General features: G+C 45.8%; 1 pseudogene; it reads left to right on the top strand.

Annotated features, from left to right (window-relative positions):
* Nucleotides 1-5323: 5323 nt before the first annotated feature.
* LOC125506747 lies at nucleotides 5324-7220 on the top strand (annotated as a pseudogene).
* The last annotated feature ends 13689 nt before the right edge of the window (nucleotides 7221-20909 follow it).

The raw sequence follows: 20909 nt of genomic DNA, 5'->3' as shown, positions 1-20909 counted from the left end.
CATTCTGGTGAGCAAGTATGCCGATGGCAATGCCGTAGGCATAGATGGCTCTCGTGATACCAGAAGCTGCCATGTGGTGTGTATGCCTACGGCTAAGCCGTCGGCATAGTTTTGCATCTATGCCTACGGCTAAGCCGTCGGCATAGCCTGCACCAGGAGCTACCAGAATGCGCCATGTGGCAGGGCTATGCCTACGGCTTAGTTGTAGGCATAGGTTTGAAGCTATGCCTACGGCTCATCCGTCGGCATAGCCCTGCCACGTGGCGTCTCTTGTATGGGCAACACTTGACGGCGGCAACAGCAATCACCGTTAGGCGCGAAGCATTGCCGACGGCCCTAGCCGTCGGCATAGATGTACGGACGCCGTCGGCATAGGCATCTATGCCGACGGCCATTCTATGCCGACGGGGACCTGGGGTAAGCCGACGCATATGTTGCCGACGGCCTTATGCCGACGGCCCCCGTCGGCATAGGCCTATGCCGACGGGTATCAGGGCTATGCCGACGGCCTGGACCGTCGGCATAGGGGCTCAGTGTGGTAGTGATTTTGAATGAACACTTTGCATATTTCACAAGCAAATATATAGTTTCATATGAGAGCATAGTTTTCACAACCAAATATAAAACATAGTTTTACAAGCCCGAATATAAATTAAATTGTTCTCACATAGTTTTACAAACCAAATAAAAAGGATACATCTATTGGTTGTCAACATGAGCCCACATATGCCCGACTAAATCATTTTGCAGCTGCATGTGAGTTTTTAAATCATGCATTTCATGATGAAATTGGGTGAACTGTTCAAACGTTGCTGCTCCTCCATGCTCAGGCACAACATTCAACCTCTGAAACTAAAATCCTTGATCGTAGATACATTCCGGACGCTCATCTTCTACTATCATGTTGTGCATGATTGCACAAATAGTCATCACCTCCCACAGCTTCTTCGTGCTCCAAGTCCTAACAGGATACCGAATAATGCCCCATCAAGATTGCAAAACACCAAAGGCACGCTCGACGTCCTTCCTAGCACTCTCTTGCTCTTGGGAAAATCTTTTTCTCTTCTCTCCGACAGGGTTGGGGATTGTCTTCGCAATGGTGGTCCACTGAGGATAGATACCGTCACCTAGGTAGTATCCTTTGTCGTAGTCGTGGTCATTGATGGTAACATTCACTGGTTGGTTGTCGCATTCGGCAAGCCTTGGAAACACCGGCGAGCGTTGAAACACGTTGATATCATTGTGCGATCCGGCCATATCGAAGAAAGAGTGCCAGATCCAGTGATCATGTGATGCCACAGCCTCAATTATGACAGTGCAAGCCCTGACATGGCCCTTATACTGCCCTTGCCAAGCAGAAGGGCAATTCTTTCACTCCCGGTGCATGCAGTCTATGCTGCAAGCATCCCTGGGAAGCCCCTGCTGGCACTCATCGCCAACAAGCGGGTTGTATCTTGAGGAGTCGGCTCTCTCAAGTACTCAGGGCCAAACACAACAATCACAGCCTTGCAGAACTTGCACATGGAGTCTAGGCATGTAGACTTGTTTATATAGATGTACACGTCAATGAGATCACTGGACACTCCGTACGTAAGCATCCGGACGGCTGCAGTGCATTTCTGATAAGAGAAGTCAAGCTTTCCAAGGGCATCCTCTTTTGCACTCGAAATAATCATCGTATCCAACCACCCCCTCTCTAATACGGTTGAAAAGATGCCTACTCATACGGAAACGGCGCCGGAATTTTTGATATTTGAACAACGGGTTCGTTGTGTCAAAATAGTCCTTCCAAAGAAGGAAATGCCCGCTCTTTCGGTTGCAATTCAATGCGGGAAGGTGCCCCAGAATGGAGCCACGGAAGAACGGCCGTTGGCTATTGAGGTGGTGATGGACCAACACGGCAGCCAAGATCTCCTCCTCATCATCGGACGAGGAATCGTCGGAGTCGCAAAGGAAATTATGGAAAAAGAACTTGTCAGCGGAGTCCATTTTGTACCTTGGCAAACTGTCGAACAATTTGCGGGCGTCGATGAAGAAGCTGGCCGACAAAGGGAGTCGTGCAGCCCTCGGACCAGCTGGCTGCCGTGGCGGCGTCCGACGAGCGTGTGCCGGCGTCCGACAAGCATGCCAGTGTCAGGACGAAGGAGCTGGCTGGATGGCGAGGCAGCTTCCTGGTCGTGGCTGTGTCGGGGAGGTGGGGGTGGGAAGCTTTTGGAGCCCCGGCGGCGACGTGGGAGGTGACGGCAATGTGGGAGGTGGCACCGTCAGCGTGCAAGGCACCGAAAAAATGGGCGACGACGGCGACGACGAAGGAGGCGGGCAAGAGTTTGCTGTTGGAACAAAAGATGATGGCCAATGTGCCACCGACTAGCGGGCCAAAAGGAGGAGTAGGCGGGCACCGCGCATGTTCGTTTTGTGTCCACGCCTACGAAAATGAGGCTTAAAATTAGGTCAGAAATGGATCGGCAGGCGAACGAAAAGCGGATGTGCATTCGTTTGAATCGGCGTGTTAGATCAATTTTTGTTTCTGCGCCTATCCAAACGATCACACGTGAACAAAATAGATCGCCATGTTGGAGTTGCTCTAAAGCGCCTCGCTCCCTCCCTGAGATCGCCCAGTGGCAGGCTGCAAAAGCTTTGTCAGGCTCGTATGCCGGCCTCTGCTCTTTGCACACGTCCCTCTCGCGCAGCCAAACTCGGACCCGCCGGCTAGTTTCACCGTATCTTGTACCCGACATGAGCAACAGCTGTATTGCAAACAAAATAATGTAGGCCTGCCATCACCTCCGCATGACCCTGTATGACCATCCATCGAAATACTCTAGGGAAATCATTTTTAGTGAAGCCTCCGCATTTCTTTTTACTCATACTGCAATGCAGTGCATGACGATTAGGGCCCTTCAAACATTTATGGTCGCGTCTGATCAGTACTCAGACATGCATGTTTTGAGTCCCTATTTGTTCATGCACGCAGCTATACTTCTCATTTTCTCTTTTATATATTCAATCACATGCATGTGATTTATGAAAGTGAAGAGAAAGAAAGAAAAAAAAGAGAGAAAAGGTAGTCCGAGGTGGGCCGCGTCCACAAACCCTCATGGCCTCCTCATATATGGTCTGAATATGAGGGTTCGCCGACAACCCAAATGTGTAAGGATGATGTGAAAGGTCCGGTTGAGTCACTTTTTTTTTTCTTACTCACGTCCAATCGATCAGGCACGTGCGCAAACATTTGAGAAAGATTTAATGGACCCAGCTATAGGTGCTCTTATATGAAGGATTACACGAGCACGTTTGCATGTGCAAATAGGCAGAGGCGTAACGATAAAGCTAGCTGCTTGTATAGCCGGTGTGACCAGAGATCCAAGTTTTTCATGATGATGTTGACACTACTTAATTAAAACTACTTATAGATGGGTCATATTAGTGGCTAGCTGGCTCAGGACCCTGCCAATACTATTTTAGGCACATATTAGTGGCAGGTGCAACAAGGGTCTACCATTGCACCCGCCATCAATAGTTAGAGCAACACTGGTGCGTCGTAATACATGGCCGCCACTAGTAATTCGCCCATTGATTTGGCACATCGTAGCCTTGTTGGAAGGTATACCAGTGGGAGAGGAGACTTAGGGTCGCCCGTGAATGTTTAAATATGTACTCCCCCTGTTTTTAAATATAAAGTCTTTTTTAGACATTTCACATGAACTACAACATACGAATGTATGTAGATGTATTTTAGAGTGTAGATTCACTCATTTTACTCCTATGCAGTCACTTGTTGGAATCTCTAGAAAGACTTATATTTGAGAATGGAGGAAGTAGGTAATTTGGTTTTTTGCATTTTGTTTTTAGAAATTTAAGTGTGTTATTTTTGTATGACCTGGTATTGTAGGAAAAATGGTTTGAACTTGTAGGTTTCATTATTTGGTATATTTTAGATATTTAATTAATAAATTTGTATAGCGAACAAGAGCATAGGTACGACGCAAACTTCATCTTCTACTTTGAATGACATTGACAGGAAATATATACCAATCACAGTAACAATTATGTTTGTTGCTGAATGAATGTAGTAGTATCGCTAGATCGACAATTTAATCAACAAAATGATTTCCTTCACCCGGCCGATCTGACGGTTCTGTCCCTCCCCCCAATCTGCTTGTTGCAATTCATGACGGGCATTTTTAGGAAGATCCGACGGCTGTTTTTGCATCAGTCAAACTGCCCGGAGGCAGTCAATTTTTTTGTGCTATCCGCCGGTCGACGCGTAGCGTCGCCCTTTAATCAATGTAATAAACCGTATGTCAAAAATTGTATGAAATATAACATAGGGAGTAGCAGAGTGGCCTGCTGAATCTCCATTGGCTAAATTGGTTATTCATATCGGGAAAAATAGCATTTCCTACTATTCTACACCACTGTAATATTGTCCACAAAGATAAATGTGGCAATACAATTATTTATAGAACTAGATATACCCCGCGCGAGTTGGTGTGGAAATTAGTTCCAATATACTTTGATGAAATTTGGTTGTTTGGAATATACTCCTTCTGTTTTTATTTATTCTGCATATTAACTTTGTCTTAAGTCAAACTTTGTAACTTTGAACGATTCTATAGAAAGAAAAATATTAGCATGTACAATACCAAATCAATCTCATTAGATTCATCATTGAATAACCCACAAAAAAGATTCATCATTGAATATATTTTCACATCACCTCTATCAATGAAATGATAGGCAATATGTGTATTCACGGGAAAAAATATTTATGATTGTAAATGTTCATGTTGTTTACAATAAACTTGGTCAAACATTATAAAATTTGGTTTAAAATAAAACTAATATGCGGAGTAAATAAAAATAGAGGGACTGCATTTTAATAGTGTGGTTTACGTGGAAATAAGAAGCATAGAAGCCATGTATCCCTTTTTTGTCCAAACTAATCAACAAATGTCATAATGTGGACGTATCAAAACATGGTGTGCTAAGTGGTTGTAAAAAAAAGAAATGTTGAAAAATGGTTCACCAAGCCATGGAATATTTTACATTGTCAAGTGTACCGTTGATGAATGAGCGGATAAGATCGAACACAAGATGTTACTAACAACCATGACAATTCAAGAAGAAGAAAACTCCAACCTTTATCGCTTAGCAAAAATCTTATATGGAGTACTTATTTCTCGTTTCTGATGTCTTTTCAGATGTAATTGCCAGCACCTCAAGCCTAGTTGGGGTATGTTTGTTTCTCCTCATATTCTTTCTGTGGAAGAAATACTAAGGTATTTCTCCCTGCCAATGGGGGTCAAAGAACACACCAAGGATGGAATCTTTCCTGCAAAAGCAAGGAACTTCACACCCCAAAAGATATATTTATCCAGAGGTGAGAAGAACGACCAACTCTTTAGCTCACAAGCTTGGCCAAGGCAGCTTTGGAGTTGTCTACAGAGGCAAACTCCCTGATGGCCGTGAGATAGCAGTGAAGATGCTCAAGGACACCTAGGGTGATGGGAAGGAATTCATGAATGAGGTTGCTAGCATTAGTAGAACCTCTCATGTCAATGTCGTCACCCTCTTAGAGCATCTCTAGTAGATCCCGCAACCCGTCGTCCCGGAAAAATTGTTTACGATATCCCGTAAACACTTTTAGCAGGACACCAGCGCGCAGCCAGAATAGATCCTGCAAATTTATACATACTAGTCCACGCTAAAATATCTCGCCGGAGTTCATCACAAGCATATCATAGCATAGGGATGTTCATCACACGCATAGCATAGGGGAGTTTTTAATACAAACCGAAATTAAACACACATAGCAGATCTACTCATCGTCGGAGTCACTGTCGCTGCTGTCGCGGGGCTCGTTGCCGTGGAGGGTGTGGTAGATGAGCGTGCCGGAGAGGGTTGCCGCGAACTGGAACTCCTCCTGGAGCACCGGCACGCGCGCGGCCGCAACTGCATCTCCAGTTGCGGCAGCCTGCTTCGCCTCAAACCATGTGCGCTCGGCCGCCCTATGGTGTTGGAGGGGTTGCCGAGGCGACGGAAATTCGCCCAAGCTCGCGATCCGGCGCTGCAAGATTTCACGCCGCGGGTGCGCGCCGCCTCCCTTTGCCTGTCCGACACAGGTGGGCGGAGGGAGGAGTTGCCGGCCTCGTCGTTGTTTCATCCAGCGAACACATCGCGGCACCCAATGCCACCACGGCGGCCGAAACCCCCGCCGCCGCCATGCCCGGAACCCATGGACGACATCTCCGACAAGATCCGACGGAGAAATGCAAAGGAAAAGGTGGCTGGAGGAGAAGCAATTTAACGCTGGAGGGAGGAGCTTTGCGGGTGAGGAGGGTGGGGGATTTGTGGGACGGGAACCCTAAACTGCATCGGCGCCCACATATATGGAGGAAACAGCGGCGGTTTACGGGCCTCCTCTAAAAAATTTATGGGGCAGGCCTTTTTTAGTGGATCTAATCAGGCCGGTTTTTGGCCCGCCCCATAAAACGTAGTTTGCCAGACTTTTACGGTATCTGCTAGAGATGCTCTTAGGGTTCTGTTTGCAAGGTTTGGAACAAGCTCTCATCTACGGGTACATGACCAATGTCTCACTTGAGAGATACACTTTTGCCAACAACTCTGCTCAAGATCCGAACACACTAAGCTGGGAAATACTCTTTAACATTGTTCTTGGCATTGATCGATGCCTTGAGTACCTTCATCGTGGGTATAATAGTCGCATCGTGCATTTCAATATTAAACCTCAAAACTTTCTGCTGGATAGAGACTTTTGTCCAAAGATGTCTGATTTTGGATTAGCAAAACTGTGCCAGCAGAAGGATAGTAAAATCTCTATAGGTGGAGCAAGAGGAACTGTAGGGTACATAGCACCTGAGGTGTTTTCAAGACAGTACGGAGTGGTGAGCAGCAAGTCGGATGTGTGCCGTTGTGGGATGGTGGTTTTTGAGATGGTTGGAGCAAGGAAACAAATCAGTGTTAGTACCGAAAGTAGCGCCATGTATTTCCCTCAATGGGTATATGACAACTTGGATGAGTTCTGTGGCACCATCGACGAAATTACTAGTAACGATGTCACGGAGCTGGTGAGGAAGATGACTCTAGTTGGACTCTGGTCCATACAGTTAACACCCACAAATCGACCGTCTATGAGCGAAGTCCTTGACATGTTGGAAAGCAATAGCAAGGACTTGCATCTTCCAGCAAAAGCATGATGATGTAAAACCAAAGTGGTATTAATTCGAAACTCCTGACTGATTGAATTCCAAACCGAAGGGAATGGCAGTGGTATAGACTCATTGACATGCATGGCTAAGGTGGTATTCTAATAATTTGATTGTTTGCAATGGTAATTATTAACAACTGTAAGCATTGTTTCACAATTCTCCTAAAACTAGCATCTGTGTGAAAATATTTTACTACGTGTTATCATGTACCTTTTCAAATTCAGTATTAGCATATTTTCTCAATGTACCATCAGGCATTAGGGACACAAAAAATTCGCCTCCACCCATTATGGAGAGTTTATTCAACTATCACAGCGGTCCGTGGGCAGTATCTTAATCATCAACTCATATATTTTATGTGTTTCAAATTATATGAATCACGGTTAATGATACATCTAATGTTTGTTGTTAGTATTTGACATGTCTAATTGTGCATACTATTGATACGAATAAATCTGTCAGTTGTAACAAAATAGAAAATGGTGTACGCTCTCGTATTAGCTAGATGTTAAAAGATAAATGCTCCATGGTTAAGGTCGAGGCGTATTGTCTTACATACTTTTATCGTTAAAAGCATTCCTATTGTCCTCAAGATTGACGGGTGCGGCTTGCTGCTACACTCGTTACATCAGCATATTTAGATTACCAACATTAGAGAGTTAAAAAAAAACTGGACAACATTTACTGGTCTAGGTGGTGCTAAATATTAACGTTAGTTTTTTCATTTTGCGAGAAAACTTCCGATCTATTCATCAACTTCTAAGGTAGTACAAAGAACACTAGAAGTAAAATTTACATCTAGGTCCGTACACTACCTAGCGACCACTACAAGCACTGGAGCGAGCCGAAGGTGCACCGCCGTCATCGCCCCTCCCTCGGCAGAGCTGGGCAGACATTATTATAGTAGATAGTCAGAAATTCGTTGTGCTAAGACTCCGTAGGACCAGCGCACCAGAACGGCACCCGTCGTCGATGAAGAGAAGCATAGACCAGAAGGATCCAACCTGCAGACACACAAACGTAGACGAAAAAGACCGGATCTAGTCAGATCCACCGAAGACAAACGCCGAGCCGATCCCACGACGTCCGTCGGAGGCAAACCTTCACACGCCTTCCAACGACACTTGAAACATCATGGGGATGGGGTCTAGGCGGGGAGGGCCTTATTCCATCTTCTAAAAGTCGTCGCCACCTCATCGTCTTGAGCATGGCACAAATCCTAACAAAATTCAGAAAAACACCTAAAAATGAAGCCCTCCTGCCGGCAAGGACCGAGATCCACCGCGCCTCCATGGTCCAAGGACCATTGGAGACCAGGCGGATCGACAACGGCACGAGCGAAAGGTAAGGAAACCCTAGATGAGAGTTCACATGAGGGCTTCTCTTTAGACTTGTGGGGGTGCTATGTTGGAATACCTGTAAAGATTAACATTACATTGCATGAAACGGACATGTTCAATCTATGATGGCCACGTGCTTACATGAGAATATTAGGTAGAGTGTCACTCCACTCTCAAGTACAATTGGTAGGATATTTAGAAATCAGAATGTTCTTTGGCTGCAAAAATATATTTCATCTCACATGCTATTAGGATTCAATATTTAATTATTTATTTATTTTGCATGATAATACGTGTCTCATTTATATCATAAAGATTATAATACAAGTCATGTATACACTGACCTAGAAAAACTGAAAAGATAATGTAACGCTAACCTTTGCACGAAGGAACGCCAGGCGAGAAAGAAAAATACACCGACCCGAGCTTGACACCAATGCCACCAAGCCCCTGCCGAAACTATGTGACCTCTGCAACCTCGAAAGCTAGAGCAGGCATCCACGCGGCTTGTGCTCCGCCGCTGGGCCATGGATGAAACGGCTATGATGCAGGTAGTCCTTGTAGACGCGGAGCAAGCAGAAGCGCATGTTCTCAAGTTCAAGGGGTTGATCAAGGTTCATCGAGTGCTCAATTGAGACAGGGCATGGGGCCATTTGACGCTGATGAATGACTACTTTCGGATGCGAAAAAATGTCTTCGATCGCCTTTACCATGGCGGCTGGTCCTTTGGCGACTACTTCATCTTGAAGAACGATGTTGCTAAAAGAATTGGATTCTCTGGTTATCAGGAGTGCATGACCGCATTGCGGATTCTTGCATATGGAACGACTGCAGATTTCTGGGACGAGTACCTCCGGATATCTAAGAGCACATGCGAAGATGGGATGGTCAGATTTGCTACTACCATGATCTCTGTGTTTGGACCACCACAGTACTTGAAAGAACCAACTGTCGCAGACACTAACAGGCTCTTGGCAATGTCTGAAGCAAAGAGGGTTGCTTGGATCTCTTAAGTGCACACATTGGACATGGAAGAACTGTCCATGCTAAGAAGTGCACCATCATTCTTGAAGCAGTTGCATAAGAGGATCTCTGGATTTAACACACCTTCTTTGGCATGCACGGGTCACACAGTGACATAAACGTGCTGCAGCAATCTCCTTGTTTGTTAGGCTGACTGAAAGAAAAGCTCCTGAGTGCAACTATACTTCCAATGGGCACTACTAGGGAAAATCTTATACACAGAACTTTAGCAGTAGCACGGGTCAAAGAAGCACGCTAGTGCTAAGTAGCAGTAGCACGCCTGTGCAAACCGCGCTGCAGATAAAGTTTTAGCAGTAGCGCGTCATGTTCTAAACACGTTACTACTAAAATTCCCACGGCTTAGCCGATAGGCTACACATAGTAGTAGCGACCTATATCGAACCGTGCTACCGCTACTTTCTTTGTAGCAGCGCGTTTTAATCTAAACTCGATACTGCTAAAGGATATAAAATTAAATAGAAAGCAAATAGAAAGGTAACTGAAAATGAAAGAAATAGAATAAGGTGAAAGAAAAAAATAAAATATGAAGAAAACTAAATAAAAAGGGGAAAAAATAGAAAGGAGTAGCAGTAGCGTGTATCCCAGAACGCGCTGTAGCTAACGTAGCAGTAGCGTGCTTTCTAGAACGCGCTACTGCTACTTCCGACTTAACCACGGGGTTCGTCCTTCCCCACGGCCACTTCCCCCAAATCCAGCTCTCCACTCTCGTCGCCGTTGTCGCCCATCGGCCGCCGCGCGCTCTCCGCACACCCTCTACGCCGCCCCCGACCCCAGATTCAACGCCGCCCCCGACCCCGACCTCGACGCCGCCATCCGCCGCGCGCCTGAGCCCCGACCCCGACCTCGACGCCGCCTGCCCCTCCCTCGTCGCAGGCACCCGAGGTGAGCTCGCCTGCTCCTCCCTCTCCCCTACCTCTGCCTAGGGTTTCTTTATATTTTAGTTGCATCAAATTAGTTAGGGTTCATGTAAGGGTGGAAACGAATCAGATGCGGATGCGGCTCAAATGAGTTAGGGTTCATGTAAGGGTGAAAACGAATCAAATTTCTAAGATGAATCATAAAACGAGTAAAATTTGACCACTTATTTCACTTTATAGTTGGATAATTGGAATATCCGCTACCACTTTCCACCCCTAGCTTCATCAAATTAGATGGTAATTAGGGCAGTAGGTCCTAGGTATTAATTAGTTAGTAAGAACTAGGTACTAATTACGTATAGTTTATTTTTATTTATAGTAAGTTTATTTTTAATAAAAACTAATTGAATTAGTAGAACTAATTAGTGATACGGCTAGTTTCAATTGTAGTCGGACCAATGACAACGACGACGTACAAGCTACCCACCCGGATCAAGTTATCGTTGTTCCATTAGTTACTGTTAAAGATGTATATGTGCCAAACTATACTGCCGTTGATAAACAGTACACAAAAAAGATTGCAGAATTTGTTGAAGTCACATGCATGCATACTATGGTATTGACAGGGACGCGCTCGTTTAAGAAAGAAGGAAATAAGATGTTGGACGTGCATGCATTACGTGGGAGAGGTACATGTGCGTACAGCCATGCATGCATAAGAAACTTGAAGCCTTAAGATGGTGGAGCTAACATGGCGAGACACGTCGATGGAGATACTTTGGAAGGATTTCAGTTTGAGTATTACGAGAAGATCTCATCACGTTGATTCAAACGGAAAAGGAGGAGCAGTAATTGTATACTATTTCTATTTCTGCCATGTAAAGAGTTTGCTCGAGGGAAGACTTCTAAATTGTTACGTGATATATTTTCTTTGTGCGACTTGGGCTGGGGTCCACCTCCATCAAATCAGATCAACATGGCGTACCAGATTTTAGTTTATATAATAAAATTCTGCCGAGATGTAAAAGGCAAATATAGAGTTGTCCAGTTTGTTTACGCATAGTGTGTTTTCTTGTTTTCTAAGTCTAGGTTTGATCGGCTATTATATAAAGCCAGGTGCGTCCATGTGAAAGGCAGGTTATATTTCGATAATAAACATGATGTGTTTTTAGGGTAGACACCCGTATCGAGTTTTGAGGGAAGCTGTCTAAAAATCCCTAGGTTTTGGAGGAAGCTTTAGAAAACCTCTTTGTTGCGATTTCTCTTCGTGGAAATTATTTTGCGCGTGAGTGCCGTCGTCGAGATTGGTTTTCTCGTGCTGGACCGTAAGGTTCAATCCCTCTATTTCGCGTACATCGCGTGCGCGGGCGAGAGGTTACTACTGCTGAAGGTGGAGTGTCGTGAAAGGTCGGGCCGCAACAACAGACCGGATCTCGCCAACGGGGTTCGGTCAATATCAGTTAGTAAGAACTTGTTGCTATTTTTTTAGTTAAAGCAATTTTTCCCGCATCGACGTGGACGATGCCTATCTCGCATCCTCGTCGTCGAGTCGGCGGAGGATGACACCTGCTTGACCAGATGGGCCATGTCCGGGACTGGGCTCCGCTTGGGTGGTACTGGGAGGCGCTACCTACCGGGGGGCGCAGGTTGGTGAGGAGCCAGCCTGTCGTTGACCCGAACCTTCTTTGGTGGCGGTCGCGTGGGCCAGTGACGGTCCAGAGGCTCGAGGACCCCGCGGAGGTGGTGCGTCACCGTGTCAGTGAGGAGGACGCGCACGTCCGTCGCTACTTGTTTGCGTTGGAGCACAGGTTCTCCAATACCTGACAGGTTCTCCAGAGATCTCACTGGAGCTATGATCCCGTGATGGTTCCTTCTCTGTGGGTGTCCACCGCCCGCGCCGATACCTGTCGTGTGCTAGGGTTTTAGTTGTATTAGTGATGTTATATGTATGACACTATTGGGGATGTATTAGTGATAATATTCGACGATGTACGGACGCATGAGATGATTTACTTTTGCTTATTGAATGCATGCTAATTTGAGTCCTATAAGATACTAGAAGAATGCCCGTGCGTTGCAACGGGGCCACGTCACAACCGGGCTCCCAATCGGCCGCTGCCTCGCCGACCTTGACGACGAAGTAGTCCCTCCCTTCGATCCCATTCGCAACGGAGGCAACACCCATCCCAGCGGACGGGTCCGCGGTGAGATCCCTACTGGATTGTGGTCGCGCCTCCCCAAACCTCACCGCGGGACACATGAGAGGGCGCCGTTGCCATGGTCAGGCTTGGATGGGGAAAGGAGGCGACATAGCAGCAACTGTGCCTTCGCCGGGATTGGTGGCGACGGCGGCGGCGAGCGAGCGGGAGGACGGCGACGGCGAGAGAGTAGGAGGGTGGTGGCGGCAGTCCATCTGCCGCCGTGACGTGAGAGGAGGATGGGGATGGGGCCGCGATCTGGACGTATGGAGCGGTCGAGAGGAGGGGAAGCAGGCGGCTGGGTTTTTCCATCATGCGGGGTTTGGGGGAGGTCAAACGAGAGGGTTTTTTTCGTGCGGGAGGCAGAGCAACAAGGGCGGATGTAGGGAGACGGGACGCGGTCGGTTGGCAGGAAAAGGAAAGCTACGCAAAATCACATCAATATAAGAAAATATCCCATCAATACTTGATTGATTGCGATTTATTTTTTATATGGTAACTAATCTGATCATCAATACTTGATTGATTGTGATTTATTTTTTATATGGTAACTAATCTGATGGGTTTATGTGGGTGGTGAAGCCAAAAGGAAAGCTACGCATTTTTTTAGTCAGTAGAGATGATTGATGATAAGAAAGGGAAAATCACATCAATATAAGGAAATATCCCATCAATACTTGATTGATTGCGATTTATTTTTTATACGGTAACTAATCCGATCATCAATACTTGATTGATTGCGATTTATTTTTTATATGGTAACTAATCTGATGGGTTTATGTGGGTGGTGAAGCGAAAAGGAAAGCTACGCATTTTTTAGGCAGTAGAGACGATTGATGATAAAAAAGGGGAAATCACATCAATATAAGGAAATATCCCATCAATACTTGATTGATTGCGATTTATTTTTTATATGGTAACTAATCTGATCATCAATACTTGATTGATTGCGATTTTTTTTATGGTAACTAATCTGATGGGTTTATGTGGGTGGTGAAGCGAAAAGACAGGTGGGAGGGAGACGAAATAAAATCAGTGAAATAAAACCAACGAAAGTGATGAGGCAAAATAAAAACCAGCGAAAAATAACCGGCGGACTATTCGTAGATTTTTTTGGTTCGTCTGTCTTGGTGCGACGGGATGTTAGGGCCTGGAGTGCGTGGGGGCGGGCGGGGGACTCGTCTTGAGGTTTTTTTTTTGGTTCTATGCGGCTTAGCGTGAGACGGGAGGTTGGGCGTGTGCGGGACTCGATCGCGGGGTTTTCCTTGGTTTTTCGCGGCTGAGAGGGAGGTGGGAGGAAGTACCAAAGAAGTACCAAAAAAGACCGGATGAGGTAGGACGAAAATAAAACCCGGAACGCGACCTACCAACTGAGACATTAGGAGTAGAGATTTTGAAATGTATATCTTGTATTGCTCAAATAGAATATGTGCTTGCCCAAGTGGCCGGTCATGTTTGCAGGTTACACCTCTGAGTGGCCTATGTTTTGCCGGAGTGTTGATTCATTTCCGTTCCGGCAAATTTCAGGCGCTCGATATGTCCTATTTTAGCAAAGGTCATGTCGGATTTTTCCGTGAATTTTGGCATGACTTGTGCCAGAATATGTAGGAAATATCGAGTGCCCCGGATTTGTGTGTTGAGTATCCTGCTAGTTGTCTTCGATCAATTTTCAATTAATGTTTTAACTATGAACATAGGAAATGTCTGACGACGAAAAGGATTTTGGTATTTGCAAATACTGCGAAGACAAGCGCGGCCTGTGCGATGGAATCTTCCTAGATGATGATAGGTGCTTCAGCATCAAGCTGGACGAGAACTTCGAAGTGGATACAGTAAGTCACAACGACAAGTCTTTTTTCGTAATTAAGCATGATATTTGCTTCATTTGCTTCAACTTATAATTTAAGCATGACATTAAGCATGACAAGTCTTTTTTTACTATTCTACTAGCGTATCCCCTGCCATGCAAGAGTTTTTGTATTGGATAAGATATGTTTCAGTCGTACTATGGAGGAAAAGAAAGTTTACTTGAAGACCAAGCATGGTTATATTTTCCACGCAAAATTGTACAATTCAGACGACTGCACCTATTTTGGATGCAAAACATGGCGAGCACTATGCAAGACTTATGCATTTGAGCCTGATATGGTTATCACCTTTGATATTCGTCCGGAAGATGATATTGAAGGTAATACCGATATCTGGGTCGATGTACAGACGCCTCCAGTTATACCATTATGTAAGTTTCTCAACCATATTTATGTCTTTGATATTGTTTATTCAAAAATAGTTGACAACTAATTTGTATTGTCAGCTTATTTCGGTGCAAGCAAACATGTCCATCGCTTGGTAGACAGGACCTACTACTGTCCCGAGGCTGAACTAAACTGCGAGGAGTTAAGTCATCATGTTTCATGGCTTGAGGATCTTGATACTGTCAAGACAAATTTTCTTCCTGCACTTCGAAATGTTAGTACTGAAAACGTGCGACCAATAGTGTTCGTAATGAACTACGGTCACATCTATTTAGGAAGGATGGTAAGATTTTTACTATTTGTCCTCGGTGCATCTTTTCCATACATTATTTTTGAAGTTAACTTCATTGCTAAGTATGTTACCATACGATGTTCTTCAACAGGGACTCCCGATGAATGTTGTGCCTTATGGGATCGAGACTAAAGGTACCATGAGCATTATTAGCTTACGGCCAAGATATCCTACAGATTACTTTAGTGCATTCAAGATTAGCGACGGATGCTTAATAGTGCAAGACTGGACCAAATGTGTGATGGAGAAGCACAGAGAAGTACTAGGGGGCAGCAAACAGATGCGCTACCCACGATTAGGAGACAGGTTCATCTGCATGCTCCAACTTGATCAAGGAGGAGAGCTACACATGTTTTATGTTATTTTACTTAAGAGAGAGCAGCAGGAGTGATTAGCTAGCTAGAAATGAGTTTGAGGATGATATGCTACACTATTACTATGATGATAAAATAGCTAGTGTTGGTGGTAATGACTATGATGATTATTATTAGCTAGTGTTAGTGGTGATTAAATAAATACTGTTGGTGGTAATGACTATGATGATGATTATATAGCTTGTGCTGGCGGATTAGATTCAAGTGGAGGCAACATGTGGTGCATATCGAAAGTACTACTAGTCCAAACTAGATCAAGTTTGGATTAGTAGTATACTTTTGACATGCACCACATATTGCCTCCACTTGAACCTAATCCACCTTCATTTGAAACACTCTTATTGACATAATGATGTAAACCTCATAACTGGTATTGTACCAATATTTGTACGATGGCGCATAAATACACTAAAAATAAAAAAATAAAAAAAAGAATACTAGTAGCGATGGAGAGAAAACACGCAGCCAGTAGTTACATTAGCAGTAGCGTGGGAGTAAACAAACGCTGCAGCTATTTGTCCTAGCAGTAACGCGTGCCTGCTAAGCAATAGTTGTAGCGCCTTATTAGTAGCGCGCCTACCCGCGCTACTAGTGAGCACAAAACCAGCGCTACTGCTAGGGTTTTCCCTAATAGTGGGGCATGACTACAACATGGGCTACTATCTGGTTGACGGAATCTATCCTCCGTGGGTCACCTTTGTCAATACCATCTCTGAGCCAGTTGGTCAGAAAAAGTCTCATTTTTCCTAAACACAAGAAGCAGTTAGAAAGGATGTGGAGCTTCAGAATCGTTTTGCAGTTATTCGTGGACCTACTAAATAATAGCATCCGGACACATTTAGTGTTTTAATTTTTTTGGTATTTTTATTTTCTTTTGTGTTTTTATCTTCTTCTTGTTTTATTTTTCTTTTTAAAATTCTTGGACTTTCTTTAAAACTTAAGAATGTTTTTAAATTTGTCAACATTTTTGAACCCATGGTTTTTTTAATTTCCCAAATAATTACTTGCAGTTCATGAACAATTTTCAAATTCACAAATATATTTTTCAAAATCTTAAACATTTTTTAAATTTTCCTGTTTACTTTTAAAAGTCATAACATTTTTTTGGATTCACGAACCTTTTTTGAAATTCATGAAAATTTGCTAAACTCTCGTTAGTTTTTGAACCCATGAACATTTTTATGAATTTTATAATTCTTTTATAAAAATTCATTAACATTTCTGAATTCACAAATATTTTTTTTGTAATCATGCACATTATTTGAATTCGACAACTTTTAAAAATTGGAGAACATTTTTTGAATTCGTAAATATACTTTTCGGACTTGCAAACATTTTTCTAGTTTATGATAAAAATTTGGAATTCGATTTTTGTTTGGAATCCCAAACATATTTTAATGAAGCAAAAGAAAGAGAAACAAGGCGCCCTCCCTGCACATGGGTTGGGGGGTGCGCGATAGTAGCCTATCTACCGATCCGTGCACAAACTAGGAGGTCCCAAATTACATGATAAACAAGATGATAATTAGTCTTGGACATGGGCAGCCCGGCCCGAAAAAGCCCGACCCGGCCTAGCCCGACGTTGCTCCCAGGGTGAGCCTGCGCCTAGGTTTTAAGCCTGAAGGCCAAGCCCGGAACTGTTTTTTTTGCGATTTACTGAAGAGGCCCGGCTCGAGGCCCGACGGGCCTTTGTAGTGGCGGGGTGGGCTTGGGCCCGGAAAGTAGGCCTGACGGCCAGGCCGGGTCCGGGCCTGAGTTTTCTACCTCGGGCTTGGCCAGGCCCGGCCCGATGAATGGCCAAGTATAGTGATTATAAAGAAGAGAAAAACGAATCAAAATGATAAGCACCGTCTGACGTTTTTTTTACAAGCCATCCGAAAAAAACTTAAAAAAACTAAAAAATTTCATCCAAACAAAAAGTTGTCGTGCTTGTTAGAATAAATCCGAGACGCTCCGTCGATTTACCCAGGACCAAGCAATCACATAAGCACGACATCGAGATTTGTTAACGAGGTTCACCATCATGGCTACATCCCCGGAGCCTGACTACAGGCGCTCTTCCCCATGACACCGCTACAATACCGCACCCCGGCCGCCCGGGCGCCGGCACGCGCCGCCGGCTCCCCCCGCGTGCCCGTGCTATTATGTTGGCATAGATTACATCGTGTGTTTACCCCCGCTATATATGAGAGGCCTAGGATATAAGTGTCCTACTAGGACACGACTCCAATCCTATCTAAACACAATACAACTACAAGTCCAACTGTAACCTACCTTGTACAATAATATTTGACGCAACTCTAACAAACTCCACCTTGGCGAATATTCTTCACCACCTGAATTCGTCCTTGCGTCGAACCTCCATGTACATTGGACTTGAGATACACCATGAGCACCGCTGCTACTTCCAGACTCCATGTGACTCCACCTGCAACTGTAGTCCATTCTCGTCTTCTTCACAGTCAATACTTGAGCAAAATTAAGTTTCTCATTCCTCTACGTTGTACTCCCAACTTCCGAAGAATCCGTTCAACGCCATCACACACTGATCATTAATCTGCGTGAAAGTAAACAACTCACATATTGGACGCCACACATAAGAGTTACCTGAACTCAACATCACCGCTCTTTCTTGACCGCTTGTCTGAAACTTGAAGGAATTTCACCGTCGCCCTATGTCACCCTGAGTCAAATTCGCAGTTGTCTCACCCTTCTTCCGGATAGTCTCTGACATGTCCCACCGCTATAGCACTGCGTCCTCCTTCTGCCTTATCATCTGCACTTTGCCATGTGCACTGAACACCACAAAATATATGGCCATGTACTCTCTCAGATTTTGACAATTTTAGATTTCCCGCCACTTTCTCAGATTCTCCACGGTCAACTCTTGTCCATCAACTAGCACCGATAGACCCAGTCACCAACTTGAATCCGGTACTCGTCAACACTGCTTCAGCACCCCCTGCACAATTTGTCTGACCACATGTCTGACCACCAGTGCCTTGGCCTGTCGCTGTGTCCCGTGCTTACCGCACGCCTCGCCGCTATCACCGCGTCGAGCCTTTACTGTCCTGGTCGAGTCTCCCGGGTAGCTAGCCCACACTGCCTCAACCCCCACTGCAGAGAACCACCGATCATCACCGACTGATGCCGAGTATCACGTCTCCATCAGACCACTGGTACCCAGTCCGACCCACGTGTCTCTCGCCTTCCCGCTGAAATAGGCTACGATTCTCCGGATCCTTACGCCGTAGCCCCTCCATCAGCACAGAGTGAAGTCATCCATCAGACTCCAGCTCCACCTTCAACATGACTCCATGGTGGTTGTACGTGCCACCCTCCCGCGCCCTGTCGACTCCAAGCTCTCATGTGCACCGTCTTGAATCAACCCCGCGCCATAGTCTGTCGAAGCCGCACAAGCCCTCAGGCCTGCACCACGTGTTTCCACGCCCCAGAAGTCGGCCACCATCAGTATCACGCTCCTATGTCGTCGTCGCTGAAATCACCACCGTCTTCTGCTTTGACCGACATCCACGTCGATCCATCAGACTGTCCAGTCTGACCCAGTCGAAATAATCTGACTGCAACCATGCACCACCCTGCGTCGTGTCCGCCCGCACATCTCCGTGCATTGCTTGATGCCCTGTGTTTGCATGATTCTGTCACGACACATTCCAGACTCCTCCGAACCTTATACGCATGTCGCCCTCTTCGGTCCTCCTTTGACTGCTAGCCAAACAACATCACTACTGCCATGCCGAGATCTCCTTAGCATGTGAAACAAAAAACCCCAAAAGTAGTCCTTGTAGTCTCGTGTATGTGTGCAACCAACTCAAGCAATTCCATTACTACATCCGCTCCACAACCATAGCACTACGTGACTTCTAATTTTCTTGTTCTTTTCTTTTCCATGCTCAAAATCGACATGCTAGTCGCCAGTGAATTCCATGTTCCATCACGCTGCAGCACCTTCCAGAACCGAACTTTTTTGTCCAAACAAATCTCAGCTCCGATCTCCATCCAGCTTCCTGCGTACGCCCTCGTACTAACCACCTGCGTGCATGAACATCGGACCCTTGCACCGCTGCGTACCTACACTCAACCGACCAGGCGCACGGGCCTCTGCTTTCCAGCAGCGCCAGCGCACCATGGGACTTGCCTGTCATGGGCCGCCAGGCAGCGCTAGCAATCACAGCACGTACGCGCACCGTCAGACGCTCGCCCGATCGACAGATCGCCGCACGTCCAGCCTGCCGCGCACGCCAGCCTCTCGTTGCCTCCACGCGCTTGCCTCGCACCACGTGCCCTAGCGCTCTGCCTGCAGCCCTGCTCGTACACGTCATGCCGCCGCCTTATGACATCTCGATCTGCTGCTCCACACGTGTTGCATGCGCGTGCCACCGCTGCTTCTGGTTCGATCTGCCCGACGCCTGTCCGTGGCCTCGCCTGCTGCTTGCCTGCCTGCACGCGGGTGCTCCTGATCGCTGCTCGATCCGACTCCGAGAACTTAGCTGCTGCTGCAAACCGATTGCTTCTCGAGCAGATATCCTTCGAATCTTTTCATCGCCGCATGCGACCAACTCGATTCTTCCGCTCCTTCCTCTAGATCAAACACAACCACGACATTCTCGTAACCTTGCTCATGATACCATTTGTTAGAATAAATCCGAGGCGCTCCGTCGATCTACCCAGGACCAAGCAATCATATAAGCACGACACCAAGATTTGTTAACGAGGTTCATCATCATGGCTACATCCCCGAGGCCTGACTACGGGCGCTCCTCCCCATGACACCGCTACAATACCGCACCCCGGCCGCCCGGGCGCCGGCACACGCCGCCGGCTCCCCCCGCGTGCCCGTGCTATTATGTTGGCATATGTTACATCGTGTGTCTACCCCCGTTATATATGAGAGGCCTAGGATATAAGTGTCCTACTAGGACACGACTCCAATCCTATCTAAACACAATACAACTACAAGTCCAATTGTAACCTACCTTGTACAATAATATTTGACGCAACTCTAACTGTGCTTCATAACTAAAGTTGACATCCTAGGGTAACTAAATTTGCCATAAAAAAACGTCTGAATGAAACTGCTTTGTTTCACACGCGTGGGTGTGGCACTTGGTCCAAAACGAAAGGTTACAAACGCCGGCACCCTCTTTTTTTTTAGCAAAACCGGCACCCTCCTAGTCCTTCTAGGAAGAATATACTTTTGCCAGGACTGGTTTTCTTGGAAAAAGCCAATGGGGCACAAACCGTAGATTTTTTGTTTAGGGGCGGGCACAAACCATAGATAATCGGGTTAGGCGAG

Source organism: Triticum urartu, chromosome 5, assembly GCF_003073215.2.
Source record: "Triticum urartu cultivar G1812 chromosome 5, Tu2.1, whole genome shotgun sequence".
NCBI classification, from domain to species: domain Eukaryota; kingdom Viridiplantae; phylum Streptophyta; class Magnoliopsida; order Poales; family Poaceae; genus Triticum; species Triticum urartu.
This window is presented reverse-complemented; position numbering and strand designations above follow the sequence as displayed.